The sequence below is a fragment of the Dasypus novemcinctus genome, chromosome 23 (genome assembly GCF_030445035.2).
Source record: "Dasypus novemcinctus isolate mDasNov1 chromosome 23, mDasNov1.1.hap2, whole genome shotgun sequence".
Taxonomy (NCBI): Eukaryota; Metazoa; Chordata; class Mammalia; order Cingulata; family Dasypodidae; genus Dasypus; species Dasypus novemcinctus.
The window spans coordinates 29,033,190-29,051,646 of NC_080695.1; the positions used below are offsets into that span (position 1 = coordinate 29,033,190).

Sequence of the window (18,457 nt, forward strand, 5' to 3'; positions counted from 1 at the left end):
TGCAAGAAAGATTTTAAAATGAAGAACAGTTTTTCCTACAGCCACAATGACATAATATTTATTCCCTGAAGATCTTCCTGTAGGGAATCTAGAGTACAAGCCATGTGTGTGGTTGTATATGATGGCATCAAATGGCACCGAAAGAGGTCATTTAGAGGCTCATTTAGTGCACAAACAGGTTCTGGATTTTAAGCTCTGTGAGATGGAAGCAGACTTAGCCCAGTGGTTAGGGCGTCCGTCTACCACATGGTAGGTCCGCGGTTCAAACCCCAGGCCTCCTTGACCCATATGGAGCTGGCCCTTGCGCAGCGCTGATGCGCACAAGGAGTGTCCTGCCACGCAGGGGTGCCCCTGCGTTGGGGAATCCCACGCGCAAGGAGTGCGCCCCGTAAGGAGAGCCGCTCAGCGTGAAAGAAAGTGCAGCCTGCCCAGGAATGGATCCGCACACACGGAGAGCTGATGCAACAAAAAGAAACACAGATTCCTGGCCGCTGACAACAACAGAAGCGGACAAAGAAGAAGACGCAGCAGATAGACACACAGAACAGAAAACCGGGGCAGGGGGGGATGGGGAGAGAAATAAATAAATCTTTAAAAAAAATAAATTATAAATAAGTTCTATGAGGGCCGAGACCATCTCTGGCCTGGATGCCTGGCACAGGGTAGTTGTTTAATGATGCACACACAGACACACACACATTTATCTCCAGTTTTCAGGGCCTCTGTACATTAACAACATATACATGTAGGTCATTCATTCTCATTGCTGAATATTATTCCATTTAATGAATATTCCTTCATTTATTTATCCATTCTACAGTTTTCTCTCTTACAACTGGCCAGCTTTTAGTGCTTCATGATGCCCCAACCTTCCAGCCTTACTCCTGGTGGGCCATATACTTAGTCTCCCTCCCAGAGGAGGGCTACCCAGGCCTCATATTGGCAGTGGTCTCATGGTCTGGAACATGCTGCAACGCTTTAAGTTTTATCTTTTTCCCTATTTCAGGATCCAGAGATCGGAATGAGGAGAAAAAAGGACTGAAGTAGAGTCTGAAGCAAAAAGAGATGGAGCATGGGAAATGAACTATGGACTAAAGTGGACTTACTGGTATTCTACTATAGACTTATTGTAATTCTAGCAATGGAAGAAGTTATATCATTGATATGGAGTCAGTGGCCACTGGAGATGTTGAGGACAGGGAGAGGGAAAAACAGGTGTAAAATGGGGGCATTTTCGGGACTTTGGGAATTGTCCTGAATGACATTGCAATGATAGATGCAGGCCATTATATATCTTGCCAAACCTAAAGAATTGGGTGGGAGAGAATGTAAACTATAATGTAAACTTAATCCACGCTTAGTGGCAATGCTCCAAAATGTGTTCATCAAGTGCAATGAAAGTACCTCACTCATGAAGGATGTTGTTAATGTGGGAAAATATGGGAAGTGTGGGGAATGGGGCATTTGGGAATCCCCTATATTTTTTTATGTGACATTTTTATAATCTAAGTATCTTTATAAAAATTTTAAAAATAAAAGAGTTGGAGCATGAGGGAGTGTCTCTCCAGGAGCAGCTGGTACCCAGCATACCACCAGACCCTAACAACACAGCTGCCTGCCCAGAGCTCTGCTGGATCCCTAGGCAGAACCCCTTTTAAGCCTTGGCTCCAGAACAGTCCAACCCAGAGACCACCTTACCCTTCCCCAGACTGTGGCTGCCACTTCAGCTACCCTTCCCTCCTGACCAGCCACCAGCAGTCCACTCCCACAAATGGCCCTTCTTCACCTGTGACCAGTGCCAGGCCCACTTCTCTCAGCACAAGTACCTGCTTTAGCATCCACACAGGTTTGAAACCCTACCTCTGCCCTGACTGTGGGCACCATTTCTTCCAGAAAGATTCCCTGGTCATTGATAGGAGGGCACACACAGGGGAGAAGCCCTTCCCATGCCCAGACTGCAGGAGTTGCTTTACTTACTCCTACTTACTGGCCATTCACCAGCACAACCACACAGGCAAGAAGCCCTGCAGCTGTCCTGACTGCATCCTCTGTTTTGCCTATATCTCCCTGCTGGCCATCCATAGGTGCACACACATGGCTAGAAGCCCTACCCGTGCCCCTACTGCAGCCTCGGCTCTACCTGCTCATTTCTCCTCCTCAGTCTCCAGAGCATTCACTCTGACAGCCGGCTTTTTTCCTTGTTGTGAGTGTGGGAAAGGCTTCAAGTGCAAGTATGCTGTGGATGTGCATTAGTGGTCCATTGCTCTGGCAGTGAGAGGCTGAAGTAGCAGCTGTCTGCAGAATGGCCTTCAGACCCAGTTTCTGTTTTGGGAGGCCAGGATCCCCCAATTCATTTCTGGTACTTTCTAGATGTATTTCAAGACTGTGGGTGACAGAACTCACATGAGGTGACCAGAGTTTTTTTTTCTTTTTGAAAAGGAAGAGGCCAGGCATAGGCTTATTTGGGGAATGAGGAAAGGAAGTGGACATTTAAGGAAAACAAAGCTGTAGTAGGAAACAAGCAGAGGTAAGGGGCACATGGAAGTTCCCTGGGAAGGAGGCAGGAATCTGAAAGGCTTCCTAAGGACTGGACCCATTTTCTGAGGCTCCTGCTCACAGAACTCCTTATTGGAAGCCCCACTTAGGGTTTCTTCACTGCAAACCATACACCTAACCAGTACCTAAAGAGGGTTTTGCTTTCTGGATTAATCTCTCCCATAGAATGCTCTGTATCTCTCCTGCTGCTCAGGGGTGAGGTCATCCAGACAGAAGGGCCCAATTACTTGAGCCTGCACCCTCTCTGGATCTCCAGGAGTAGAAAGCCTGTTCCCACTGGGGGTGGAGGTGGGATTCCTCCCAGGATCTGTTTTTTTGCCAGTGCAAGTAAAACACCACCCAGCAACATGCATGGCATCAATTGTCATTGGCTCAGGACAGTGGCCTTGGGTGGGAAACGTCCCAGTCCCACGTTCATTCTGCACCTAGTGTGCAAGAGTGTCAAACCTAACGAACTTTAGGGTTGGGCCATCTCTTCACTGTATGGATTGATGATGACAGTGTTTTTTTCTTGAGATATATGCATGTTCCTTGGATTATGTATCATTTGAATAAAATGAGTATTCTAGGCCACTGGGGCTGGAAGTGTAATGCTGGAGACTACTTTTTTGTAAAAGAAGGAGTAAAACACTTTTGATTAGAGTTAAAATCAAGGCATAGCCTTACATGTCTTATGACATTTGTACATATCAAAAAAATTACGTGAGGTCTTTCTGACCTACTTAAATTATCAAAAGAACTTCTGCCAAAAGAAAGAAGAGAGCTTTATTAACAGTGTAATAATTAGTGAATTGGGCAACCCCAAGTGAAAGGCAGGTGTTTCAAAGCATTGGGTGGGGGCGGGGGGCATTGGAAATTTATAATTCAAAAGTTAAAAATGGAAAATTGAGGTTGTTGGCTGCTGCAGTGGCTTATTAGAACATCGAGACAGCAGGAAGCTTGTTTGAAGCTGGTTGGTCAGAGCTTAGGTTTCCTATCCTATTTCTTGTAATCTTTAAGTTTCGTTCTCCAAGCTGCACATGCCTGAAGTCTGATTGTTAGCAGTGCAGGGCATCTATCTTGTACTCCTCTTTTGCTAGGAACCATTTTGTAACCCAGGGCCTGAAAGTCAATGTAGATTTCCTTTCACACAAGATCTGGTAGCCCTGCTTTTGAACTGTTGAGGGAATAAACAAGGAGGTAAGTAGGACTAAACATGTCTTAAGCTTGGACACTTACTCCCAGCCAGTGGTGTTGGGTGCCTCAGATATCTCTGAACAAAAGACTTTCTCTGATCCCGTGTATCCCAAAATTGATCCTTAACTGGAAATGGATGTTTTCCTGCTTTACCACAAAGCCTTTCCCGAGTTGGTAGATCTGGATTCCAGGCTCGGTGCAAGTCCTTAACAGCTGTGTGGCCTTAAGCGTATTATTCAACATTTCTGAGCCTCAGTTGCCTCATTTGTTAAAATGGAGCTAATGTCAACCTCTCAGGTTGTCTGAGAGAAAAATGTGATAGGTATAAAGGCATCTACCATGTCTTTTTTTTTTTTTAATGTGTTAACCATTATTTTTATTTTACTCACGCAGTGATAGGTGCACATTAGAACTGAATTGGATTCACAAGATGCAACAGTCTTAATCAAATATTGTCTTTATTCAGCTTTATAGAACAGTACAGACCAAATAACACAGCCTGCATAGCATTTTCATCGCATCAGAAGGCCCAAAGCCAGAGGGCAAAGCTTCTTTTGCGCCCTTGCCCACGTGAATATATAGGTTTATAAGCATGTCACCTTCTTTATACTTTGAAGAGCAAATGGTTAAGCATTCCCCGCATCCCAACATTTCACTAGAAAAATATTAATTAGTAAAAAACCTATATACTGTTCATCAAGATTTCTACAATTAACATTTTGCTATATTTGCTTTATCACTTATCCATTCATACATTCATAACTCTATCCATTTTTCTGTCTTATATTTTTAATGTATTTCAATATAAGTTGCAAATATCTTTACACCTTCCCCGTAAACACTTCAGCATAAGCTGAGCTTTGTGGAAGAAACTTCAGCTCTCATTTAAAGTTCAGATGCACCCTCTTATTGAGAAGCACAATTTTTTAAAAAATTTTTATTAAAGTTAATAGATCACAAAGAATGTTACATTAAAAACATAAAAAACAAGAAACATAAGAGGTTCCCATATAACCCACTTTCCACCCCCACCACATCATTTTTGTAAATTGTATTTTTTGAAGATATATACATCATACAGAAAAATGTTACACTAAAGAATATAAGACGTTCCTATATACCCTCCATCCCCCCACCCCACTCCTCCCACACCAGCAACCTCCCTCATCATTGCAGCACACTCATCGCACTCGGTGAACACATTTTGGAGCACTGCTGCACTATACAGATAATAGTTTACCCTGTAGCTCACACTCTCCCCCAGTAAATTCAGTGGGTTATGGCAGGATATATAAGGTCCAGCATCTGACCCTGCAATATCATTAAGGACAACTCAAAATCCCACAAATTCCCCCACATCACATCTCTTCTACCCTCTCCCTGCCCTCAGCAACTACCGTGGCTACTTTCTCCACCTCGATGCTAAAATTTCTTCTATTACTCGTCACAATAGTTTTATAGTAGAATATCAGTAAGTCCACTCTAGTCCATATTTTATTCCTCCATTCTGTGGACCCTGGGATGGTGATGTCCCCTCCACCTCTAGATCAAGAGGCGGCTTAGATTCCACATGAACAATGGATGCAATTCCCCTGCTTACAGTTATAGGCACTCTTGATTCCCTGGTGTGGTGGTTGACCATCTTCACTTCCCTATTAGCTGACCTGGGTAAGACCAACGAACCAGAGAGTAGGAGTCACCACTCTGCTGAGGCTCAGGGCCCAGCTGGTACATGGGCAGTCTAGAGATTCAAGTCTTCTGCGTATGGACCATCCCTAGCGGCAACCACAGGTTCAGTACAAGTGACAGAAGAGGCATGAGTAGAAAAGTCACATCTGAGTCCAGCTCTGTCACACTCAGGAGAGAAGCACAATTTTTGAACCATAATAACTTACTAAAAATTTTATAGCTTTTCATAATTATGATCAAGATTCTTGACAAACATTTACATCTTGATGATCAATAAAACTATTTGAAAGCAAGAACATCATTGTATTTTTATGATGAATGGCAGGAAAAATAACACTGGACATCAACCACTTATGATGGAACAGGGTTTCAGTGTTACTTGAAAGTTTGTTTCAATTTGATTAGTTAATAGTCAAGTTTATTGTATAACTCCACCTTCTTAAATCTTCTCTGTCTTTAGTTCCTCCTCAGTAAGAAAAAACAATTTACAAAATAGTGCTTGAATAAGTAAGAATTTTGGGTTCCAGACGATAGTTTCTCTTTAGTTAAAACTGAGCCTCTGTTTAAAAAGGAGACTTAGGGCAGCGGACTTGGCCCAGGGGTTAGGATGTCCATCTACCACATGGGAGGTCCACAGTTCAAACCCCAGGCCTCCTTGACCCATGTGAGCTGGCCCACACGCAGTGCTGATGCGTGCAAGGAGTGTCGTGCCACGCAGGGGTGTACCCCGCATAGGGGAGCCCCACGCACAAGGAGTGCACCCCGTAAGAAGAGCCGTCCAGCACAAAAGAAAGTGCAGCCTGCCCAGGAATGGTGCCGCACACACGGAGAGCTGACACAACAAGATGATGCAACAAAAAGAAACACAGATTCCCGAGCCGCTGACAACAACAGAAGTGGACAAAGAAGACGCAGCAAATAGACACAGAGAACAGACAACCAGGGTGGGGGGCAAGGGAAGAGAAATAAATAAATAAATAAATCTTTTGGAAAAAAAAAAAAAGGAGACTGAGAAGCAGATTTGGCTCAACTGATAGAGTATCTGCCTACCACATAGGAGGTCCAGGGTTCAAACCCAGGGCCTCTGGACCCATGTGGTGAGCTGACCCACACACAGTGCTGATGTGCGCAAGAAGTGCCATGCCATGCAGGAGTGTCCCCCCATAAGGGAGCCCCATACACAAGGAGCACGCCCCTCAAGGAGAGCTGCCCCACATGAAAAAAGTGCAGCCTGCCCAGGAGCGGTGCCGCACACATAGAGAGCTGACACAGCAAGATGATGCAACAAAAAGACAGATTCCCAGTGCTGCTGACAAGAATACAAGTGGACACAGAAGAACACACAGTGAATGAACACAGAGAGCAGACAATGGGGGTGGGGTGGGGGTGGGAAGGGGAGAGAAATAAATCTTAAAAAAAAAAAGACTCATTTCTCTAGATTTTTTTTTTTCTTATTCCATTTCTACACTATTGAGCACACTGGGTACAAGTAAGGCACCTCTAGAATTCATGTTAAAGTTATAAAATTAGTATATAGTTATTAAGGGGAAAGATGAGCAGAAGTTACACTAAGAATAAGAAAGTATTCCAGGTGAAAATTTGCAAGTGTAAGACCAAAAATACAAAGAAATCTTGACTGAAAAGGTGTATTATAATCAGCATTGAAAAAGCTCTATGAGCAAAAAGGGGAGGATAAGTGCAGACCCTGCACAGGTGGGACAGTCAAGCAAGGAGAGGTTCTAGGACCAGACTGTAGGCTTCCGGCAGCAGAGACCTATTAGGTATAGTTCTGTTATCGGCAGTGACCAGCCATGTGTTTAGCAAACAAGGTGTTCTAGCATCCTGCCTGACTGCAGGAATATTTTCCATATGATCAAATGTATCTGGTCATTATAGCCCAATGCCACAAGACAGTTGCTCATGTAAATATTCCTCACCAATGCAAGGTGTTAATAATGGGCACATATATAGGAATTCTGTATTTTATCCATAATTGTTCTGTAAACCCATAACTTCTTGAATAAAAAAAAAAGTGACCCATGTTAGACTAAAAAAGAGGATGTTGATCCAAGGAAGACGAGGTTACCACCCAGGAGAACAAAACAGAAAACTCTGTATGACAGCCCAGGCCTTAGTTTGGAAAGGACCAAGGGCTCAAGGAGGGAGGTAGTTCAGGAAAAAAAATTCTGAATTTGAGATTTGATCCTATCCTTGGTAATCTGGGTCAATTTAAGGAGGCAGAGAGGGCAAATAATACATGGAGGGAAAAAAAATTAAACTTATTTCCTGAATGTTGAGGGAGTACACAATGCACCCCGTCCTGTCCGAGCTCTTCATGGTCTTGTCCTCCAGAGCCTGCATCTATGGGAGTTGCTCTCTCTGGACCATTCTAGGTGAAATGGAGCAAATTATATACTTATTTTCCAAAAGGTTTTACTAGCATATAACCGCTGTGTCCTACAAGGGGGCACTACTGTCGTAACTGGAAAGAAATGAATAAAGGGCAGAGAGAATGGCATCATCAACATGGTGGAATAAGACATCCCCTGTAAAAGCCACTCCAGAGATTTAGCAAATAAAAGGACAAACTCTACTTGCTTAGAACTCTGGAGGATGGTACAGACTGGAGAGTGACAACGCAAAGGCTGACTCAAAGAAACCTCAAGTAGGAGAATTCTGTATTGGACCAGCTATCAGTTCCTGTTTCCTTTCTCCTTCACTCAGTCCTGCATGGCATGGGAATCACACGGAGGCAGCCCTGCCAGGCTCTCTCCAACCACAGACAGAGACTGTAGACCAATTCATAGCAGCTAGTTAGAACTCCATGCATATCCAGGCACTGGGACCTAAATCTGGCATGAGGCTCTGAAGAGTGCTGCATACAAAAGGGCCCCTGGAGGAGGGAGAAGAGAGATGTAGAAAAGCTGTTAAGAACTGCTGTGACCACAGTACTGTTTCAATCAGCAGGACTACTTAAAGGCAAAACAGACTTGTCTGAAATTACCCACCTTTCTGGATTAACCCCCTCTGGCTCCCCATGGCAGTAGGGTACCCTAATGGGGAAGAAGCTGGAGGCAGGAAACCCTCATAGAAAAAAAAGGGGAGGGGAGAGTTAAACTGAACTGCTGTAAGATAGGATGGGTCCCAGAACTGAAAAGTATATGGAAAATGGGGCACTGAGTGAAGAGATAATTTTAAGAAATCAAAGGAGCTGGGAAGAAAAGTCTGCACAAAAACAGACAATGAAGATTCCTGGAGAAGGAAGAGAGTAAAGAAAGCTCTCTCCTGGAGGGAAACAATTGCATACAAAGTTCAATCTGAAAAACTGCACTGCATATCCAGGGAAAAAATCAGATGAAGAAGAGCTGAGAAAATCTGAACAGGTAAACACTGGCTATTCTAAAGGTCTAGAATAAGTTAGACCAAGTGTCAAGGAAAAGTGACAAAGCCAATCAACAATAAAACCCTAGACAAGAGGGAGAAATGGCCCTTCAGATTTAATGCATAAAGATAATCAGATGCTCAGACATCATCAAAAAATTACAAGCAATACCAAGAAACAAGAAGATATGGCTCAGTTAAGGGAACAAATTAAAACTTCAAAGGAGACTCAGAAGTTGGAGATAATCAAACAAATCTAAATCAATTCAAGGAGACAATGGAAAACATGCATAAAGAAATAAAGGATATAAAGAATTTGAAAGTATAAAAAGAAATTATGGGGATGAAAGACACAATAGGGAAGTGACATGCCTCAAGTGATTGGGCTTCCACCTACCGTATGGGAGGAGCCAGGTTTGATCCCCTGGCCCTCCTGGTAAAATAAAAAAAAAAAAGCATGCCAGTGTGGCAAGTCAGCGCCCATGCAGCAAGCCAAGTGCCAGCTTGGCAATCCACACAGCGAGCCAAATGCCTGTGTGGCGACCTGCACAGCGATCCAAGTGCCTGCAAAGTGACCCATACAGTGAACTAAGTGCCCACACAGCAACCCACATGGTGAGCCAGTGCCTGCACCGCAAGCCAAATGCCTGCGTGGTAAGCCAGTGCCCACCTGGCAAGTCAGTACCCACATGGTGAGCCACATAGCAAAATGATGATGATGTAACAAAAAGAGAGACAAAGGGGAGAGTCAGGTACTGAGATGGCGCAAGTGACAGGGAACCTCTCTCCACATCAGAGGTCCCCAGGATCGAATCCCAGTAAATCCTAGGGGAGAAAATGAAGAGAAGACAAAAAAGAGAGAAACAGGCACAGAAAATCACACAGTGAATGGACACAGCAAACAGCAGAGTGTGGGGGAGGGGTAGTAAAAAAATAAAGGCACAATAATAGAGATTAAAAATACCCTGGAGAGGTTCAACCAGCAAGATGGTAGCAGAGTAAGGAACTCCTAGAGTTGTCTCCTGCTACAGGGCAGTTAGTAAACTCCCAGAGCTCTCTGGAACTATCTGAAGCACCTTGTTTGGGGCTCCAGGAGGCCAGAAGAGCATCCTACAACATCCTTGAAGGAATGGAAGGAGGTGACTGCCCATCTGCAGAGAAGACTCATAATAGAGCACTCCACACTACAGTGCCATCCTCCACTGGAGGCACAAGCCATCTCGGGAGCTGTTCCGTGGCTGGAATTGAAAGCTCCACTTCCCAAAAACAGAGGAGGAAGAGATGGTTGGGCAACAACTTCACCTACTGATGAGTAAATTCAGTGGGCTAAAGTATAATCCTGAGAACAGTTAAAGTTTGAGCCTGTCCAAGTCATAAAGAGGCTGGGAGCCGCCATCTTAACTCCACACCTGGTAAGAGGGGACGTGGGGTGCACTGAAATATCACAGTGCTGGTAGGGACCAGCTGCTTTCCATCCAGATCAGATTGCAGCTCTAGTCTAGGACCCAGTACCACCTCCACCAGGGAGGACGCTGCGGGGACCTGCGCCAGCCTCTCCAGGAAATTACCAGCCAAGTTCCAGAAGCCAGTGATTATCCTACTCTGGCAGCACCAGCCACCCCAGGAGCTAATCTGTGGCTGGAACTGGAAACTCCATTTCCCAAAAATAGGGGAGGAGGATACAGTTGGTCCCTGATTTTAGCTACTGATTGGTAGACTCAGCTGGCTAAGATATAACCCTGGGAACAGCTGGGGTGGGAATCTGTCCAAGTCAGAAAGAGGCCAGTGGCAGCCATTTTTACTCCACCTCCAGCCTGAGGGGAAGCCAGGACCAAAAATCACAGTGATGGTAGGACCCAGTTTCTCTCACCCAGATCCACCTGTAGGCCTGGACTAGGCTTTGGCCCCACCTCTGGCAGGGAGGAGGCTGGCGGGCCCTGCACCAGCCTATCCAAGTAACTGCAGGTACCTTTGGCTGGTACAGACTGAAAATCAGAAGCCTACCGGGACAGCTGTGGTCATTTTGGACCCACATTGCAGAGATTGCTGCCCACACCTGCAGCTCCATCCTGTCCCAGGCAGTCGAGAAAGGGGTGTGAATCTTCATCAGTCTCTTTGGGCAACTACAGTCTAAGCCTGCACGACTTGGATTATTCCACACAGCTGTTACTCTGTCCCTACCCTTGGCAAAGGAGAAAGTTGGGAGAAGCTTCATCAGTCCCTGGCACAATGAGGGCAGCTTGAGCCTCCACAGCTTATAGCACCAATTACAACCTTGACTCCTACTGCACAACCAGCAAGGGAGAAAGGGCAGGAATCCCTAAACTAAAGAGAAAAACTGCACCCAGAATAAACACTCTAATAAGCCTGAAGCCAAGACACCAACAAAAAATTACAATCCACACCAAGAAACAGGAAGCTCTGACCCAGTTAACGGAACAAGAGAAGACTCCAGATGACATAAAGGAGTTGAGACAACTAATCATAGATGTTCAAACAAATCTCCTTAATAAATTCAATGAGATGGCTAAAGAGATTAAGGATATCAAAAATATACTGGATGAGCACAAGGAAGAATATGAAAGCATACATAAAAAATAGCAGATCTTATGGGAATGAAATTTGCAATAAATGAAATTTTAAAAAACATCAGAATCATATAATAGCAGATTTGAAGGAAGGATTGGTGAGTTAGAAGAAATGACCTCTGAAAGTGAATATACAAAAGAGCAGAAGAAGAAAAGAATGGAAAAAAAATTGAACAAGGTGTCAGAACTAAATGACAGCAAAAGGTGTGCAAACATACATGTCATGGGTGTCCCAGAAGAAGAAAAGAAGGAAAAAGCAGCAGAAGGGATATGTGAAGAAATAATGGTAGAAAATTTCTCAATCCTGTTGAAGAACAAAGATACCCATGTGCAAGAAGCAAAACGTACTCCCATCCAAAAAAATCCAAATAGACCAACTCCAAGACACATACTAATCAGAATGTCAAATGCCAAAGAAAAAGAGAGAATTCTGAGAACAGCAAGAGAAGCAGTGCATAACATATAAGGGATACCCAATAACATTAAGTGCCAATTTCTTACCAGAAACCATGGAAGCAAGAAGACAGTGGTCTGATATATTTAAGATACCACAAAAGAAAAACTTCCAGCCAAGAATCTTATATCCAGCAGGACTGTCTTTCAAAAATGATGGCAAGATTAGAATATTCACAGATAATCAGAAAGTGATAGAATTTCTAAGCAAGAGACCAGATTTTCAGGAAATACTAAAGGGTGTTCTAGAGCCTGAAAAGAGAAGACAGAAAAGAGAGACTGGGAAGAGAGTCTAGAAGTGAATATTATATCAATAAAAGTAACTAAAAATTTCAAAAGAGTGGTGAAAATAAAATACAAGAGATAAAACTCAAATAGGAATAAACTTAACCAATGATGTAAAGCACTTGTATTCAGAAAACTGCAACTCAATGTTAAAAGAAATAAAAAATGCCCTAAATAACTGGAATAACATTCCATGATCATGGATTGGAAGACTAAATATCATTAAGATGTCAATTCTACTCAAATTAATGTACAGATTCAATGCAATGCCGATAAAATTCCACCAACATTTAAAAAAAAAAACCCTGAAAACGCGATCATCAAATTTATTTGGAAGGATAAATGGTCCTGGATAGCCAGAAACATCATAAAAAGTGAATCTTCATCTCCAGACTTTAAATTATATTACCTAGTTATAGTGGTAAAAACAGCATAGTACTGGCATAAAGACAGACACATAGATCAATGGAATCAAACTGATGGTTCAGAAACATACCCTCACATGTATGGTCAAGTGATTTTTTTTTTTGCCAACACTACCATCTATTCCCAAGTTTTCCATCACCCTGAACAGAAATTCTGTACTAATTAGATATTAATTCCCCATTCCCTACCTCCACCCATCTGCTGTTAAACTGTAATCTAGTTTCTGACTCTATGATTTTGCTTATGATTTATTTCACTCAATATGAAATTTTCATGGTTCCATCCATGTTGTTACATGTATCACAACTTTATTTCCTTTTATGGCTGAATAATAATTTTCCATCTTGTGTGTATACACACACACACATGCACACACACATATATATACACATACATACCTACTATCCATTAATCTGGTGCTGGACACTTGGGTTGCTCCATCTATTGGCATTTGTGAATAATGCCAATGTGAACACTGTTGTGAAAATACTTGTTCAAGCTCCTGCTTTCAGTTCTTTTGTGCCTACCTAGCAGTGCGTTTGCCAAGTCATACAGTAATTCTATGTTCAACTTTCTGAGGATCCACCAAACTATCTTCCAAGTCTGGCCATCTTTGGAGATATATCTATTCAAGTCATTTGTCCATTTTTCTTTTTTTTCTTTTTTTGTCTTTATGTTGAGTTGTTTGATTTTTAAAAATATATTCTGGGTATTCAACCCTATTGGACATGTGGTTTTCAAATATTTTTTCCCATTCTTTAGGGTACTTCTTATTTCCATTATGATGAAGTTCTTTGATGCACAAAGGTTATAATTTTGATGAAATCTCATTTGTCTGTTTTTCATTGTTGCTCATGTTTTAGGTGTAAAGTCTAAGAAATCATTGCCTGTCAGAAAGTCCAGAAGATGCTTCTCTATGCTTTCTTCTAGGATTTTAGGTCTGATCTACTTTGAGTTGATTTTTGTGTATGGTTAACTAATTTGCATATGGGTATCGAGTTGTCCTAGCCCCATTTGTGGAAGTGACTATTCTTTCCCCATCAAGTGATCTTGCCACCTAGTCAAAAAGCAATAGGCCATAGTTGTGAGAGGTCAAGTGATTTTTGCCTGTGAAACTCACACAGTTCAGGCAGAATAGTCCATTCAACAAATGGTGCTGAAAGAACTGGACAGAGGACAGAGGACCCCTATCTCACACGTTATCCAAAAATTAACTCTCAATAGATCAAAAACTTAAAAATAAAAGCAAGAACCATAAAACTTCTAGAAGACATTGTAGGAAAATATCTTCAAGACCTGGTAGTAAGTGGTGGATTCTTAAAGGAGATAAGAGAAGGACTGAGATGGACTACTGGGAAACGGACTTGGCCCAGTGGTTAGGGCGTCCGTCTACCATATGGGAGGTCCGCGGTTCAAACCCTGGGCCTCCTTGACCCGTGTGGAGCTGGCCCATGCGCAGTGCTGATGCGCGCAAGGAGTGCCCTGCCACACAGGGGTGTCCCCCGCGTAGGGGAGCCCCACGCGCAAGGAGTGCGCCCCGTAAGGAGAGCCGCCCAGCGTGAAAGAAAGTGCAGCCTGCCCAGGAATGGTGCCGCCCACACTTCCCGTGCTGCTGACGACAACAGAAGCGGACAAAGAAACAAGATGCAGCAAACAGACACAGAGAACAGACAACCAGGGGAAGGGGGGGAATTAAATAAATAAATCAATCTTTAAAAAAAAAAAAAAAAAAAGAGATGGACTACTGATGTTTAACGTATGCAGGCGTTTTAATTAGCTTTATGGTAAAAGTGTGGAAATGTGTAGAGTGGATGGTAACAAATAGTAACAGCTAGTTTATAAATGGGGATGTGGTTGAAATGGTAGTCAGGGTATGTAAATGCCAACTGACAGAATGCTAGAGAATAATCTGGGAAGTGAATAGCACAGTAAACCAAGAGGTGGATGAGAATTGTGGTTGATGGTACAGGTGCAAGAGTGTCCTTTGTGAGCTAGAGCAAATGTATATCACTACTGCAGGGTGTTGGGAATGTGCAGAAGCATGGGAAAAATACAGTTGGAATGACCTATGGACTGTGGTTAGCAGTAATAATATAATATTCTTGCACCTAGGCGAAAGATGTACTGTGTTGATAATGAGGCAGTATGGAAAATGTGAGTCAAATATACACTATGGACATGGTAACAATCAGATGACACTATCTTACCTGCAGCAAATGTTCCACCACAGTGTAGTGAGTTGATGGAGGGGTGTTGTTTGAGAATTCTGCACATGTGCATGATTATTTTATAAGTTTACAACTTCTGCCATAAAAATATATTTTAAAAATACTAATAGGGTGGGTTGGGGGAAAACACACCAAATGTAAGATAAGGACTATGATTAGTAGTAAGATTTTGACAATATTCTTTCATAATTCATAACAAATGTCTCATGACAATGCAAGGTGTTGGTGGAGGGTTGATATATGGGACCCCTATATGATGTTATTCGTGTTTCCTTTGTAAGTTCATAAATTTTACTATACACTTGTTTATGGATGTTCATATATAAATGATGTAAAGATAATAATTGGGTTGGTTGGGGAAAAATACTTTGGTTAGTAGTAATATTTTGACAATGCTCTTTAATCATTAGTTTAAAAAGATTTTAACAACAATGCAAGGTATTGGGGGTAGGGTGAGTTATGAGAGTCCTGTATGATGTTATATATGTTTGTTTTGTAAGTTCACAACTATTATTATATATTTATTGTTTATGTATGAACGATATACTTCAATAAGTAAATAAAAAAATACACTAGAGAGGGAAGTAGATGTGGCTCAGGCAATTGGGCTCCTGCCTACCACATGGAAGGTCACTGGTTTGGATCCCAGTGCCTCCTAAAGAAGACAGTGAGCTGGCACAACAGGCAGGCACAGCAAGGTGACACAACTAGAGACACAAGAAGAAAAAACATAACAAGGAAAATAACAAAGCAGGGAGTAGAGGTGGCTCAGTGATGAGGCACCTCCCTCCCACTTCAGAGGTCCCAGATTCAACTCCTGGTACCTCCTAAAGAAACAAGGAAGACAAACAGACACAGAAAGTGAAAAACAACAAGGGGGTGGGGAGAAATAAAATAAATCTTTTTAAAAATTAAAAAATAAAAATACTCTAAAGGGAGGAAGCAGATGTGGCTCAAGCATTTGGGTGCCTGCCTACCTCATGGGAGGTTCCAGGTTCAGTTCCCAGTGCCTCCTAGAGAAGACGAGCAAGACAGTAAGCTGACACAAAAGGAGACACAAAGAGAAAACACAATGAGAGATAGAGCAGGGAGCAGAGGTGGCTCAAGGAACTGAGTGCCTGCCTCCCATATGGGAGGTCCCACATTCAGTTTCCAGTGCCTCCTGGAGAAGAGGAGCAAGACAGCAAGCTGGTGCAATGGGCAGACATGGTGAACTGATGCAACAAGATGACTTAACAAGAAAACACAAAGAGGAAAGACAGTGAGAGACACAACAAAGCAGGGAGCTGAAGTGGTTCAAGGGATTGAGTGACTCTCTCCCACACTGGAGGTCCCAGGTTTGGTTCCTGGTGCCTCCTAAAGAGAAAATGAGCAGACACAGAGAGCACACAGGAAAATGAACACAGAGAGCAAACAATGAGGTGGGGAATTTAAAAAAAAAGGAATCTTTAAAAAAAACAACAACACATGAGCAGGGAAATGAATGTTGCTCAAGCAGTCAAGCACCTGCCTTCCACATGGAAGGTCCCAGGTTTGGTTCCCGGTACCTCCTAAAGAAAAGAGGCAAACAATAAGCAAAAACAATGAGCAGACAATGAGCAAAAACAAATATACAAACAATAAGCCAAAAAAAGAAAGCAGACAAGGGAGCCAACTCACGGGAGCTGATTAAAAAATAAAAATAAAAATAAAAATAAAATACCTTAGAGGCATAAAACAGCATATTTGAATAATAAAAAAAAATCAGCAGACTAGAAGACAAGGCAATGGAAATTGTAAAGTCAGAAAAATAGAGAAAAGAATAGAAAAAATTGAGCAGTGTATCAGAGATTTGAGCGACAGCATGAAATACACAAACTTAAGTGTCATGCGTGTCCCAGAAAGAGAAGAGAAGGGAAAGGGGGCAGAAAAAATATTTGAGGAAATGATGGCTGAATACTTCCTAACTTTTATGAAAGACATAAATATACATGTCCTAGAAGTGCAACATACTCCAAACAGAATAAATCCTAATAGACCTACTTCAAGACACTAATCAGATGTCAAATGTCAAAGCTAAAGAGAGAATTCTGAAAGCAGCAAAAGTGATTCATCACATACAAGGGATCCTTGATAAGACTAAATGCTGATTTCTCATCAGAAACCATGAAGGTGAGAAGACAGTGGTATGATATATCTAAGGTACTGAAAGAGAAAAACTGCCAGTCAAAAATTCTTTATCCATTGAAAACGTCCTTCAAAAATGAGGGAAAGTGTAACGTATTCACAGATAAATAGAACTGAGAGAATTCATCAACAAGAGACCTGCCCTACAAGAATTACTAAAGGGGGAAACAGACTTTGGCTCAGTGGTTAGGGCATCCGTCTACCATATGGGAGGTCCACGGTTCAAACCGCGGGCCTCCTTGACCCGTGTGGAGCTGGCCATGCGCAGTGCTGATGCGTGCAAGGAGTGCCGTGCCACGCAGGGGTGTCCCCCGTGTGGGGGAGCCCCACGCGCAAGGAGTGCACCCATGAGGAAAGGCGCCCAGCGTGAAAAGAAAGTGCAGCCTGCCCAGGAATGGCGAAGCGGACAAAGAAACAAGACGCAGCAAATAGACACCAAGAACAGACAACCAGGGGAGGGGGGTAAATTAAATAAATAAATAAATAAATCTTTAAAAAAAAAAAAAGAACTACTAAAGGGAGTTAAGCAGGTTGGAAGGAGAAGACAGGAAAGAATGGCTTGAAGTAGCTTGAAGTAGTGTGAAGAAATGAAGATCATCAGCAAGGGTAACTAAAAATGTAAATACAAAACCCAAAGCACTGTATCCTAAATATTAACTTTATTCTTTTATTCATATAAGAATCAGAATACAATTGAACAAGAAAAAGACATATTTCCTGTTAATGGACATGCAAAATATAAAGTGGTAAAGTGGGACAAAAACAATATAATGAGGGGAAACAGGGATACAGGAGCAGAGAACGTGTATGGTTATAGAAGCTAAATTGGTAGATTATAGATGAAGATTGTATAATATAAACCCCAGGATAACCACAAAGAGAATATTTTAAAAATATACAGAAACAGAAATGAGGAAGGAATCAGTCAGATATATCACAAAAGATCAACTATACAGAAAAGGAAGTTACACTATAGGGAAAAGGAAAAAAAAGATGACATTAAAAAAAACAAAGGACAAAATAGCTGAAATAAGTACTGCCTTTACAGTATTAACACTGAAAGTTAATGGATTAAACTCCCCAATCGAAACACACAGGTTGGCAGAATGGATAAAAAAGCATGCTCTAACTATATGTTGTTTAAAAGAGACTCATCTTAGACCCAAAGACACAAACAAGTTGAAAGAGAAAGGATGGAAAAAGATATTCTATGTAAATTGTAACTGAAAAAGAACTGGGGTGGTTATAATAATATTGGGGAGGAAAGCTGTTATAAAAGACAAAGACAATAAAAGGGACAATCCACCAAGAAGAAATAACAACCATAAATATTTATGTACCTAATAACAGGGCCCCAAAATATATGAGGCAAACACAGGCAAACCTGAAGGGAGAAATAGACACTTCTACAATAATAGCTGAAGACTTCAGTACACCACTCTTATCAATATATTGAACATCAACACAGGAGATCAATGAGGAAACAGAACTTGAGTAATATGATAAATG

The 18,457-nt window shown here is 42.1% G+C and overlaps 1 pseudogene; it reads left to right on the forward strand.

The window, feature by feature from the left end:
• The first annotated feature begins 1,366 nt into the window (after nucleotides 1-1,366).
• LOC139437433 (zinc finger protein 785-like) lies at nucleotides 1,367-2,589 on the forward strand (annotated as a pseudogene).
• The last annotated feature ends 15,868 nt before the right edge of the window (nucleotides 2,590-18,457 follow it).